The following is a 14,874-nucleotide window of genomic DNA, read 5'->3' as shown; positions in this document are numbered from 1 at the left end:
TTCCAGGTTTGGCTCATCACCGTGCCCAGAACTCCTTGGTCTCCCTCCACCTTACTGTTATGCACAAACTTGTGCCCTAGGTGTCCCTCTCGCCAATCACAATAAGAGACACACACCACGGAGTCCTGTTGAATTGAAGCAGAAGAGATTGTTTAATTTAAACAGTGTAGGAGCAATTTACACAGGAGTAGGTGGACTCCTTGTGTCCAAAGCTCATCAAAGCTACAATAGAAGTGCAAAGCAATTAATACCCTCAAGTTAATTATAATAATATTACAATATTCTAATATTTGTTATCTTATTGGCTCGTAATCTTTGACACAGGTGTCTAGGGTTGGTTTGATTGGAAGATGCAAGTCTAGGTCAGCTACATAATTGGGGAAATTCCAAGATTTGCAGTTCCTTATCTTGTCCTTGTGCCTGTTCCCCTCGGAAGGACACCTTCTGTGGGTGGAAAGGAACGTTCCCCCACTTATCTGTCCTTGTTCCTGTTTCTCTCTTTCTTAGCCTTGAGAGAGAGAGATGATACTAAAATCAGCTGACCTAGTTTGCTACATTAATCAGTTTTTACAGAGTTTTAACATGTTTTAACATACATTCTTCTTTGGTCTTCTTGTTTCAAGTGTCATATTCTTACAGGTTGCATTACAAATACTACATTTGCTCCTGAGCATAGAAAAAGTGCAAGGCATGTAATACTGAAAGGCACAAAATTGGTATATAAAATCCCTTTCTTTAAATCCATATTCTTCATTACCACCCAGTGGCTGCAGTCCTCACCCACCTTGCTACATAAGTGGATAACTGGTCTGCCTCCAACCCAGAGGCCTGGTGGGCGGGCACATGAGGGGTGCTGCTGGTGAGTGGCCAGACCCCCTGCCCCCAAGAAGGGTGACGGCCCACCACCACCTCCCCAAGCCCACCAGGGATGGCAGCCGTAGTCCTTACCCACCTTGCTGCATAAGCAGATAAGTGTCTGTCTCCGACTTGGAGGCCTGGCGGGCAGGCACATAGAGGGTGCCACCAGCAAGCTGCCAGACACTCCACTCCTGAGAGGGTGAGCAGCCTGCCACCACCTCCCTGAGCCCGCCAGGCCTCGTGGCCGCAGTCCTCACCCACCTTGCTTTGTAAGCCGATAAGTGTCCGCCTCCAACCCGGAGGCCTGGCAGGTGGGCACATGGGGGGTGTTGCCAGTGAGAGGCCAGACCCCCTGCCCCCAAGAAGGGTGACGGCCCACCACCACCTCCCCGAGCCCACCAAGGATGGCAGCCATAGTCCTTACCCACCTTGCTGCATAAGCAGATAAGTGTCTGTCTCCGACCTGGAGGCCTGGTGGGCAAGCACATAGAGGATGCCACCAGCAAGCTGCCAGACACCCCACTCCTGAGAGGGTAAGCAGCCTGCCACCACCTCCCCGAGCCCGCCAGGCCTTGTGGCCGCAGTCCTCACCCACCTTGCTTTGTAAGCCGATAAGTGTCCGCCTCCAACCCAGAGGCCTGGCAGGTGGGCACATGGGGGGTGTTGCCAGTGAGAGGCCAGACCCCCTGCCCCCAAGAGGGGAGGCAGCCCACCACTGCCTCCCCAAGCCCACCAGGCCCGGTGGCCGCAGTCATCAACCACCTTGCTGCATTAGCAGATAAGTGTCCACTTCTTATCTGGAGGCCTAGTGGGTGGGCACATGGTGGATGCCACTGGTAAGCAGCCAGACCCCCTTCCTCCAAGAGGGGAGGCAGCCCACCACCACCTCCCTGAGCCCACCAGGGACAGCAGCTGCAGTCCTCACCCACCTTGCTGCATAAGCAGATAAGTGTCTGCCTCCGACCCGGAGGCCTGGCGGGTGGGCACATAGGGGGTGCCACTGGTGAGCAGTCAGACCCCCACCCCTGAGAGGGTAGGCGGCCCACCACCAGCTCCCTGAGCTTGCTAGGCCTGGTGGCTGCAGTCCTCACCCACCTTGCTGTGTAAGCAGATAAGTGTCCACCTCCAACGCGGAGGCCTGGCAGGTGGGCACATGGGGGGGTGCTGCTGGTGAGTGACCAGACCCCCTGGCCCTGAGATGGGGGGCGTCCCGCCTTCAGGACCACCGCACAGGACCAAAGTGTACTGAGGGGGTGGCTCCGTTTGTGTTGAATGGGAGTTTCCTGGGGGCGTCCAATTTGGGAATGTATAACTCAGAGATCCATATTGCAATCTTAAGCAAACTTGGGTGATGGCTGGAGAAGAGCCTGCTGCACATTCCCTGTGAATATGGGCTCTCTAAGTGCTAAGGGGGGCACTCTGGTGCCGACGATCTCTGGACACCAGACACATTCATTAATGGGACATGTTCGGTTTCGTTCATCTGTTTGTGTTCGTCATCAGGAATTAACAACGAACAGCCTATTTGTTTGTTTGTTTCCTGTTTGTGCCCATGTCTAATCTTGAGTATGTGGCCATGGTGTGGCATCCTGAGATTCCTGAGTTGGTTTGTGTGACATTAACATTTATCAGCTAACTTTCAAACTTGTTCTCAAGTACAACATTAAAATGGAGGGCAAGCTAGTAGCTTTGGTGCCAGCCCTTACTTTTCTCAACACAGTGTTCTGCTGAAATAAGCAGAGGATAATGAAAAGCGGTCTTCAGGCCAAAAGTTACATTAGCAGCCAGAGCACACCTGGCTAGCTCTTCTATTCAAGTGGGAACAGCCACAAAATCTGACTTTGAACAAAAAGCAGACAATTAGAATATTGTGCATCTTTTTAAAATGTAATTATACTTTATAAAAATGTGTTTTAATATCTGTATATACCCATCTCCACTGAAATAAATTAGGTCTTTTTGAAATTGCCAGTTAATCTGAAGCTACCCTCATCACCTGTAACCAGAAGGGCGTGTCATAATTGAAATGATTGTTTGTTTCTGGTTCCCATTAGATTTTCATAGGTCAGAAGCAAAAAAAAAAATCTGAAAGATGTTATAAATACCTAAGAAAGAATTGTTTGCCAGAATAGACAAGGCAATAGACAGAATAGACAGAATAGACAAGACTTTATCTTTAAATGTAAATTATGTTGTTTCTCAACCTTTCATTGGACATCGCTGTTTCTAATCCATTTGCTTTTCTTCATTAGCTTTCTGTTTCTAGGTTTTTCATTGTGAAATGTTAGATCCTAAAAGATGCTTGTTGTTTATTTAATTCTTTTAAATCTCTATATGCCAGGTACTAAACCTATGCCACATATTAAGAGAGGGGAAGGAATCCTGAGCTTCTTAGAGGTAAAGAAAGCTAATAATGTCCAAAAGAAATAATCTTTTTTTACAACAAGGCAGAATGCTCTATAACTAGCTACACAGCTATTTTTGTAACTGTTATTTCCTTCCAATAAACTTACATTGAGGTCCGACAATGACTGGTTCACTCTGAAAGGAGTCAGTCAGTTTACGTTGTACTTTTGTACACTGATGAACAAGAGGTAGTAAAATGATCCATTATTAACTGAACAAGTAGAAGTCCCTTACAGACTAAGCTGTTCACAACAATAACAACAGCTCTTCAAAGAAAGTTGCTTCAAATGATCGCTAACCAAATAATGCTGTAGTTGGAAAGAAGATTCTGCATCTGAAGGGGAAGTTCTTCCATTAGAATGGTGCAGAAACTGCTGCTGCTTCTCATACTGCTGCCTCATACAGTATGCAAGAGACATTCCCTTTATTGCTCAACGGAGAATGATTCTCTTCCTATTCCTCATGAATTCTACCAGCCAGGCAATTTTATCATCGGTGGGATTGCCTCTCAGGTTTTCATCTTCCACAATGCTCCCAGTTTCAAAGTGCCACCTGCACAGATGTTGATTAATGAACCTATGTAAGGCTTTCCAAAATATCTGGCCTCTGCCTAGTAGACCTTTCAGTCCAATCTTTGAGATCGATGAGACAGCAAAAGATGGAGAGGTAGTCTGATAGGGAGTGAAATGTGTATTCAGTCCAGCTGTATGTCCTTATGCTTTGTATAGAAGGCAAGGGAACTAAGGAATTGTGCTGTAGTCTTCATGAGGTAAGCAGGTTTTGAGGAGGGTTTTATAAGATGTTAAAGAAGTATCCGGAACGACTCCCTGCTGCTCTGGACTTCAGCCTAGGACCCCCCCCCCCCGTGCCAGGACAGGCCCGGGAGCCAGCGACCCCCCTCTGGGTCCGGGGCCCTTACCTGGGGGGAGGCAAGAGCCAGGGACGATGACAGCAGAGCCGGCGGCCACCCCACCGCTGAGACACACCACGCCACGCCACTCGCTTGCTGCTCGGATGGGCTCTGCACGGAGGCGGTGGGGCGAGGAGGAGGCCGGACTGCCGGTGAGAGGCTCCACAGCAGCGGAGGAGCTGCAACCAGAGCAGAGCACCCCGGCGACCGGAAGAGCAGTGGAGTCGCCGAGCCAGAACCAGGGGGTGGAGTCCTGGGGCGGCTGGGCATGGCCAAGGAATAGGACAGGACAGGGGCTTGACGGGCAGGCAGAGAGCCAGTGCATGGGGAAGAGCACAGGTGGCTGGGGTGAGAGGCACAGGGAGCGGAGCGGGACAAGGGCAGATTGGCTGCCCTGGAAAGGGGTGGGGGATGAGGGCGCTATAAAGGCGAAGGCTCCCGGGGATGCTGAGGAGGAGACGACGGGTGGAGTAACTTGAGAGGAGAAAGATAGAAAGCAAACCCAACCCGCGAGCAAGAAGGGAGGCAGGTGACGTCAACCACCTCCCTGCCTAGCTCTGAGGCGAAGGAAAGCCCTCCCGACAGCGCCCGGGAAGACAGCTGAGTACAGGGCTGGCAGCACTGGCAGGGTGGTGGCTCACAAGAAGTAAACTTCGTGAGGGTGTTGTGTGATGTAAATCCAAACAAAAGTGTAATAAGGGAAAGAATGAGGGGGGAGAATGCTTTGAAATGGTTAGAGGTGGTAAACTTGGAGGACTGTAGGTCAGGGAGGTTATCAAGTCTATCACTGGTTAAGTTGATAATGCCCTCTTCCATCGTTTAGCCCTGAACAAGAAACTATACAGTAATTAACAGTTTCTTTCAAATAAAAATTTATTTAAAGCTAATTAAACCCTGCTAATTAATGAGAGTGTCTTTGATTTGGAAAGATGGAATAAGCTGCACTAATACTAGCTGGGAAACATAATAGTTCTCACAATGAACATGATTCCCCAATTACTGTACTCATCCCTCGCAACACTCTTAACATTGCCATTTTAAGAGTTTTCCCATTAAAACTTGAGGGAAGCTGACCAGTGTCCAACCTGTGTCAGGCATCACTTGTAGCTTAGCTCTCAATATCATTTTATGATATTGTGCTAAATATCTGAAATATTTGCTCCAAGGGAGTCACTGAAGATGAGGGTTTAGATTGGAATATGGTAAACCAAAGTTGCTCCCAGATAGCTCTGAACTATCTTCCTTGCTACTGCTAAGGCTTAAGAGAACTTTATCTAAACCTGTTTCTTCCTTGTATGAAGTGCATCTGAGAAAGTCTAGGACATATTGAAGGGCTTTTTTGAGAACTATGGAGGATGAGACTGAAGAGGTCAAAGCTGGAAACCTTAGTCAGAAATGGACATCCACTATTGCTCAAGGTTTCCCATATAAATAATTTAAATAAAGGACAAGTAGTGAAGGACAATTGAAAAATATTTTAAATTTTAATAACTAAATTCTATAGTTGGAAAGATATGTTAAAATGTACTCCTCTGTAATGGTGTACTCTTCTGTAATGATGATAACATGGCAAACCATGGGAAAACAGCAGGATTTTGAAAAGAGAAAATTTGATTCAGCATAATAAGAATTACTCATTAAATGCCAACTTTGCTTCCCTTGTATGAATTTGTAAAAGAATTTTTATAAACTTTCACATTTTTAACATGTACTCCAAATCAAATTACAAAAATCTACTGAATTATAAATGATTCTTCCTGGAGAGGAACCCAAATTAAACCAAATGTCGATGTATTGTCGAAGGCTTTCACGGACGGAGAATGATGGTTGTTGTGGGTTTTCCAGGCTGTATTGCTGTGGTCTTGGCATTGTAGTTCCTGACGTTTCGTTTGTGAATTGCACAGGGAAGCCATTGAAATTCACAAGCGTAAGCAAAACTTCAACAGGAAAGAAGAAACCTTAAGAATGAACAGAGCATGGTTTCCAGTTCTGAAAAAAAAAACAGGCTAACAAAACACTCTATACTCAACAATAGCCCTGCAGAGAAGATTAGCACATCAAGCACCAATCCATATGCAAAAGAACCTCCTCAGGATACAGTGAAGTCTCCCGCCATTAGCATTCCACACCCTGGGAAACTCTTACAGGATGACTCAGCTCAACCCCACCCCTCCTGAGTAGATACAAATGACCTGCCAACATCTTTTCCACACTGTGACACTGAGAGATCTCTGTCTTTTGGTGCTACACCTCTGAAGATGCCAGCCACAGCTGCTGGCGAAACGTCAGGAACTACAATGCCAAGACCACGGCAATACAGCCCGGAAAACCCACAACAACCATTAAACCAGATGTCATTCCTGTATGAAGGTAATGTCAAGGAACGGAGATCCGTTTTCAGATAGATATAATAACGGGGCAGGAACATAACTTGGAATAATGAACATACTTCTAGACATTATGAATAAAGTCCAAAGTAAGTACATTTTCCGTTGTTCACTGAAACAGCCAAAGACTCTCATTGCAGGTCAATGCCAAAGAACTACCAGCATAACTTGGCCTTGACATTTGCAGTACAGGAGATCAATGAGAATCCCAGCATCTTGCCCAACTTCACTTTGGGGTTCCATATCCTCAATAGTTACTATACTGCAAGGATGACCTATAAAGCTACCCTGAGTTTGCTTTCTGCACAGCAGAGATTCATACCCAATTTCAAGTGTGATACAGAAAACAAGCTGATAACAATAATAGGAGGACTGGACACTGACATCTCGGCCAATATAGCTACCATCCTGGCCATCTACAAAATATCCCAGGTAAGGACATTGCCCCAAGAATGTGGATTTTGCACATCTTTGGAAAATAATATCACATTGTTTTAATCTTTCCTAAAATACCAACATATGTACCTTTCAGCTCACTTATGGATCACTTTCACCAGTTCAGAGTGACAAAATGCTCTTCCCATATTTGTATCAAATGGCTCCAAATGAAGCCTTTCAATACATGGGTGTTATTCGCTTACTTCACCATTTCGGATGGACATGGATTGGGCTTGGAGCTATGAACGATGACGATGGGGACAGATGTTTGCAGACTATGGCACCATTGCTTTCTGAGAATGGTATTTGTTTTGACTTTACAATAAGAGTCCCAAAATTAACGTATCTGGAAGAGGAGGCAGACTTGCTTTTGCAGCAACCAGAGATTTATGCCATTCATGCTAAGAGCAAAGCTAACGTATATGTTGTATATGCACAACCTACATCCATGTTTATTTTGAGAGTGTTGCTATGTGCAGCACCCTTTATTTCATTGCCTTCTCTGCATAAAATCTGGATTATTACATCCCACTGGGATTTTGAATCATTTTCCTTTCAAAGAACTTGGGATATCGAGGCTTTCCATGGTGCCCTATCCTTCACAGTGCATGCCAATCAGCCACCTGGATTCCAAAACTTCCTTCAGGACATCAATCCTACTTGGGCAAATAAAGATGGTTTTATTCACAACTTCTGGGAGCAGGCATTTGCTTGTTCCCTGACAAATCCAGCTGTACATGGAGACAGCAACAAACCCTGTTCTGGCAATGAGAAGCTGGACTCTATTCCTGTGACTTTGTTTGAAATGAGCATGACTGGCCACAGCTACAGTATCTACAATGCTGTCCATGCTGTAGCACATGCTCTGCACACCATCTACATATTTCAATCCAACCGTAGATCCAAAGAAGTTCCAAACACAAGGTTGGTAAAAGAAAAGCAAGTGCAACCGTGGCAGGTAATTACACCTTTAAGACGCAAAGAACACTGTTTTTGAAGGAGAGTTTCAGATGACGAAGGGGTGAATGGAGCTCAGCCTTCTTAAAAGAATTCCTCCAAAATCATGGGTTTGGATAGTACAAGCTAATCTCCCTAGAAAAACTCAAGGTGGGGGCATTTTGATGACGAAAAAAGACTGTACCAGAGTTCAAATGAACAAAACCTACATGAGTTGGGGTTGAACTGAAGATGAGATTTGCATGAGATTGAGTGGGAAAACAGGTCACTTCAGTTTTTGACCTTATTATTCATTGATTTTTTTTACTTCTGAAACCACAAGAAGGAAATTATATATGTCTCAGAAAACAAACTCAACATACTAATAAATTAAGATAAATAGATAAACATCTGTGAAGTCAGGAGGACACTGCAAAATATATTCAACCCACTTTTGTTCTTTTCTTTCATTTTCTCTATCAACTAGCTCCACTACTTTCTAAGAACCACCATATTCAACAACAGTGCAGGAGACACTGTGTGTTTTGATGGCAATGGAGAATTAAAAACTGGATTTGATGTTACCAACTGGGTCACTTTCTCAAATGGATCTTTTGTTAGAGTAAACGTGGGAAGGCTGGATCCTTGGGCTCCTGCAGGCAAAGAACTTACCCTTTATGATGATCAAATTGTATGGCATAGAACATTTAAGCAGGTAATGCATAGAAACAGATGCCTTGATTCTCTACATTTACTGAGAAAAGATCCATGTTATCTATTTCAGAATTCTGCCCACCCTTTAGGGGATGTGGTGGATCTCAGTAAACCTTGATCCTGTGAGTCTCTATAATGGCTGTCTTCTCCACAATTCCATTCCACTCCATTTCTGTGTGTGAGAGATCTGTACGGCAACTGGAACCTTTTTGCAACCATGGAAGTGCTCTGCTGCTTTTTGAATGAATATCCCAGTATCTTGGTTTTAGGATCTCCAACCCTACTTGCTACTCTCTCCATCCTCATAGCTTTCTTCACTTGAGATATTTAACATTAGTTGGAGTACTGAATTGGCAGTTCTGTCTCCCACTGACATAGTTACAGCAATACTTGATGAAGTAACAGCAAGTGTAATAATCTTTTGTTGGTAAAGCACAGGGAAAATTAGATTTATAACACGGGTCATGCTCCATCTTTCTCCTGTGTGGTGGAGAGTGTCCTCAAGTCATAGCTGACTTATAGTGAACTCTAGCAAGATTTTCATGGCAAAATGTAACACAGGTGGTTTGCCATGGCCAGCCTCTGCAACCCTGGCCTTTGCTGGAGGTCTCCCATCCAATTACTAACCAAGGCCGGCCCTGCTTAGTTTCTGAGATTTCACGAGATCAGGCTCACCTGGAATATCCCGGTTAGGGCACCTTTCTCCCTAAGCTGCTTATATTATTTTCCTGTCTTCCATTTCATTCTCACAACAAACAGCATGTGAGGTAGTTAAGAAGACAGACTCTATGACTGCCCCATATTTTCCCAGGAAGCTTCCATAACCAAAGTGGTATTCAAACCCAGGTCAACAATCTTGGAATAATGATACTCTCTCAGCCTAACAGACCTCACAGTATTGTTGTTGTGAGATCTTTATGGGTTCACCATAACTCAGCTGTGACTTGATGGCTGTGATTTACAATGGAAGCAAAGTTTTAAAAACATGAAGGTAGTAAAGGGAAGTCGACACTTTCCTAGCTTGGACTGAGGACACCCAGATTTGAATACAATCTTGGCCATGGAAGTTTGCTCGGTTAACTTGAGCCAATTATACTCTCTCAGGGCCAAGCTACACATGACGAATGACACTTGAACAGCAAGTGGATTGAGTGGAGGGCAAGTGAACAGGGAGAAATACACTTGCTGTTCAAGTGTCATTCGTCATGTGTAGCTTGGCCTTCACTCTAACCTACCTCACAGGGGGGTTTTGTGTGCATAAAATGAAGGAGAGAAGAACATAGCTGCCACTGGCAAACTTAGCTTCCAAATTGCATTGAGAAGTTTCGGGAGATAACCTGGGACAGGATTTTCCAAATTCCTGTCATCGTCCCAAACTTTCTGACCAAATTTGAAGTGTCTAGCTTTTTTTTCTGATGAACTACGCTTGCCAGAGACAAAAATAGCTTCCAAAACAAAAAAGCAGGAAGATGTTGATGGTTTCTAGACATTCTGTCAGCTAGGATGTTCCAGTTACTTTTGTGTTTGGTATTGCAGCTCTTAGAACTATGCTGAAACAGGTAGCCAATTCTGTGATTTCCAGGTTTATATGCTGATCAGTTATGTGTCACACAGATAGCTGGAATAGATGCTCCAAATGTCAGGGGAAATATCTTTTCAAAAAAAAACTGTGCCAGTATGACATCAATTCCAGGGAAAAACTGAAAGTGACACTAGGTAGCTCAAGAAATTACTAGAAACTCTATTGTGAAAATTAGATCTTTTAGAAGCCATTCCTAGAGGTACCCGCTGTCATTTCCGGAGGTTATTAACTTCTGTGGCAGAGTAGGGGTTTGTACATGGGTCTTTAAGATCATAGTCACTCTAACCACTACACATACATGCTCTGATAGGTCAGGAAAGTTGATATCCCCTCCACCCACTTTGTCCCTGTGTGTGCTGCCTGCCCTTTCTGGCTTATCGTGAGTAAACACTTAATACTACTGCAAAGGCCAGACGGACATTAGTGACATAATCTGTATCAGGATGGTCTGATTTTCTTCATTTCTGGCACGTTATACTAAAGTTGGAATCCAGCTTTGGGACTTTGAGCTAAGCAGGGCAACTCTGCTTGTCTTGTGTGAGATCTGATGACATTGAGTAGCCTTGAAGTAGTTTGTCCCTGTTCTGTGCTGATATTTTGATATCGGTTCCCTCAACACTCCTTGAGGGTACCACTTTTATTGGTATAACCTTTGTCCCACATTCTGCTTAATTGTAACATCTGTATCTAATCCTTGAAAACTGAAGATAGTTTTTGCAGGGTGTAAGGTATTGGCCTTACAGAATTAGTCATTTTTTTAAATATTGTTACCTTTATTTGGTTTCCCAGTTTCCTTATCTGGATTGGGAAATAAATAGTATTATCAGGACTGAAACACATTTCAAAAATATTCCCCTTTTGAACAACCAAAAACTCTATGACTGGTCTCATGGGATTTCTAAAGGGGGGGAAAAGCCATTCTGGGATTTTGTAAGCAGGGTAAAAAAGTGGCTTGTTCCAAAATGTTCTCATACTTCCATTCCAATAATGCAAAATGTGTCATTATGTGATGCTTAGGAAATATCTTTTAATTTTAATGTTTGTTAATAAATAGATACGGCCCCGTTCAGTGTGCAATGACCAATGCCCTCCGGGCTACAGCAGGAAACGGAAGGAGGGAGAGAAATTTTGCTGCTATGATTGTGATCCTTGCCCAGAAGGAATGATCTCTGAAGAGAAGAGTAGGTGAATGAATGAACATCACAGCTAATTATAGATAGATATAGTTACATAGATATAAATAAAATTACTATAAAATGCATTTTACCTAAAATGTAAACATTAAACAAAATTAAAACCAAATGGTTTCTAATCTATGTCAGGTGTTTACCCACCTGGCTACTACATTTGCCCTTATTTTCCTAGCAGCCAGGGCATAGAGGGCCATCCTATTCAAAATAAAAGAGTCTGTATCTGAAAGAATAAAATTTAATTTATCAAAGTCAGACAGAAGTTGGAGACCAGATAAAATATTCGTGAGAAATTTTCCCCTTGGTTCCTGGTATAAGGGACAATTATAGGGCATTATTAACCAAATTAATTTACATAGATATTCATATTCTAATCATCATACAAGTGAGGCACCAAGCTAGTTCACAACAACAATTCCTCCAGCATTTTGTTTCTGCAACAACCCTACGAGAGAATAGGAGTGAAAAGTAAGTGATTGGCCCAAAGACATCCAATCAGACTTCCATGGAGGAATGGAGATTCAAGTCTGGGTCCCTCAGCTCCTAGTTTAAAAAGTATACCAACCGGCTTTCTGAACTGTATTCTAGACAGCTGAAAGTGCTGTAAAGTCATAGATGCCTAATATTGACCCCTACTGAGTTTTTTAAGGAACAAGAAAAATAGAGGTTGTTTGCTATTGCCAACCTCTATTTTATATCTGTCTGTTTTATTTTCTGCACAGAAGTTGGTCAATATCTTATAACGTAATCAAACAATTCTGGTTTTGTTTCAGATATGGATGCATGCATCAAATGTCCAGGAGATCAGTATTCTGACAACCAACAAAAAAAATGCGTTCCCAAAGGTATAAGTTTTCTGTCCTACCAAGAACTTTTAGGGATCATCTTGGCCAAACTGGCGATCTCTTTCACTCTGGTCACAGCTTGGGTGCTTGGAGTCTTCATAAAACATCAGGACACCCCCATCATCAAAGCCAACAACCGAACCCTCAGCTATCTCCTCCTCATCTCCCTCCTGCTTTGTTTCCTCTGCTCCTTCCTATTCCTTGGACAGCCTGTAAAAATGACCTGCCTTCTCCGACAAGTTACTTTTGGCACTGTGTTCTCTGTGGCCCTTTCCAGTGTGTTGGCCAAAACCATCACTGTGGTTCTTGCATTTATGGCAATCAAACCAGGATCTGTAATAAGAAAATGGGTAGGGAAAGGAATGGCAAATTGGATTATCCTTTCCTGCTCCCTTATTCAAGCGAGTATCTGTACACTTTGGCTAAGTAGTTCCCCTCCATTCCCAGACACAGACATGCATTCAGTGAAAGGGAAAATTGTACTGGAATGTAATGAGGGCTCTGCTATCATGTTTTACTCTCTCCTGGGCTACATGGGCTGCCTCGCCACTGTCAGTTTGTCTGTGGCTTTCTTTGCTAGGAAATTGCCAGACACTTTCAATGAAGCCAGATTTATCACTTTTAGCATGTTGATTTTTTGTAGTGTTTGGTTGTCCTTTGTTCCAACCTATCTGAGTGCTAAGGGGAAATACATGGTGGCCGTGGAAATCTTCTCCATCTTAGCCTCCACTGCTGGCTTGCTGGGCTGCATATTTTTCCCTAAATGCTACATCATTATTCTGAGGCCTGAGATGAACAACAGGGAGCAATTAAGAAGGAAACAGAATTAAAGAATTCAAATGTCTCTCAGAATTCTGCTTTTGTGTAAATTTCCTTGAAATGTCACTAGTGGTTTTGGAAAGAGGTCATCTGCATTAAAATATATATATAGATCCTGAATCAATGGGAACTGAACAAGAAGTTGTATATAGACTCCCGTCAACATGTTTATCGGTATCTGCATCCACTCTGCCCATTTCTAAATTCTATTGTAGTTCTGTGTTAATTTAATTGGGTATATTTGCTATATTTATTATTTATTATTAATCTATTACATAGATTATTAATATAATCTATGTAACAATTTTCATGTAAACATTTCTGGTGGTGTTTGTATTTCTATGCTGGTCTTTCACCATAATAAATAATCTCCTCATTCACTATGCACATGAAATAGAGAATTCACTGGGGATTCCATTTCAAGACTGAAATAGATGGATGTGAAAATGCAACTAAATGAAAACAACTTTTTTCTAATACTGGCGGAAGAAAACTCTTGTTGCTTTCAGCCTTATATACCTGGAGAAGAAGAGCAGGCATTTTGTGAATCAACTGAGATGCCTTCTTTCCTGGGATTCAAATTTATACTAGTTACCACTCTACCTGAAAGACAGAGAGTACAATCCTAAACAGAGTTACTCCAGTCTAAACCCATTGAAATCAATGGGTTTAGTAACTGTGACATCATAAGCAGAGTTTTACACCATTTCGCTCCCATTAGACTCAAAGGACTAAGAAGAGTGTAACTCTGCTTAGGCCGGCCCAGTTCAACTATCAGGCAAACCTAGAGGGCCAGCTAGGTCACCTACTACAGAGTCCAAGGGACATCAAAAAGCCCTGTGCCGAGCTGCTGCTCCTCATCTTCTGGACTCCTCACCCACCCTGGCTGTTGCACACTATTAGCTGCATGCCCAACAGAAAGATGATGGAGAGTGGGAGAAAGCGGACCCAGCTACTGTACATTGCTGCATCCATGCACTAGCTAAGACTGCCCAGAGGAGTGGAGCCTCCGTAAACAGCCTTATTACTCCTGCACCACTGAGACTCCAGTGCTTGCTGCAACTGAGCTGTGCTCTCAGCGGGGCTGGTGACAGCAAAACAGACCAAACCGACACTCACCAATGTAATGTACTGCCAATGGCATGAATAAGGTTGCCAACCTCAAGATGGGCAGATAACAACATATAGACTGCATTTAGTATTGCAATAGTAAAAGTGTTGTAATTGTACAGTACATATTATTTGAGGATGTATAAATTCTTTAAGCTCCAATGTCAGACGGGGTCCGGAAATCTCCTGGAATTACAAGTGATCTGACAACAGTGATCAGTTCCTCCGGAGCAAATGGCTGCTTTGCAGGATGGAATCTACTAGGCCTCTCCTCTCACCCATTTTCTGCTGGCTCCACTCTCAAATCTCCTGGAATTTCCCAACATGGGGTTGGCAACCCTAGGTGCAAGCTTCCCTCAGATTCCCTCTTCCCCCATGGCTGCTGGTCATCCTCCAAAAACTGCAGCAGCTGGATTCGCCACCATGGTGCTTCCTGGTGGGTGCAAATGGGGCCATTAAGACAGGTTTCTTCTGGGGTTTGCAGCTGTTTGGGGCCAGGCAGTCAACGCACAGAGGAAGTCTGCCTTCACCTTATTTATTCCTCCTCAAATTTCAAGATCATTTTTGCAAAACTTGAGTGTGGGGAAGACTTTTCTCTAGTTTTCCAGTAGACTTCTATCTCTGTTAAAGGGTGATGGTGGTGGTGGTGACAGATTCATTGTTTGGCAAGGGCATCAAA

General features: G+C 43.6%; 1 pseudogene; it reads left to right on the top strand.

The window, feature by feature from the left end:
* The first annotated feature begins 6,705 nt into the window (after nt 1-6,705).
* On the top strand, nt 6,706-13,144 carry LOC129339449 (vomeronasal type-2 receptor 26-like; annotated as a pseudogene).
* Nucleotides 13,145-14,874: the final 1,730 nt, after the last annotated feature.

The sequence above is a fragment of the Eublepharis macularius genome, chromosome 12, assembly GCF_028583425.1.
Source record: "Eublepharis macularius isolate TG4126 chromosome 12, MPM_Emac_v1.0, whole genome shotgun sequence".
Classification (NCBI taxonomy): Eukaryota; Metazoa; Chordata; class Lepidosauria; order Squamata; family Eublepharidae; genus Eublepharis; species Eublepharis macularius.
The sequence above is the reverse complement of the archived record's forward strand: the minus strand, read 5'-3'. Positions and strand labels throughout refer to the sequence as shown.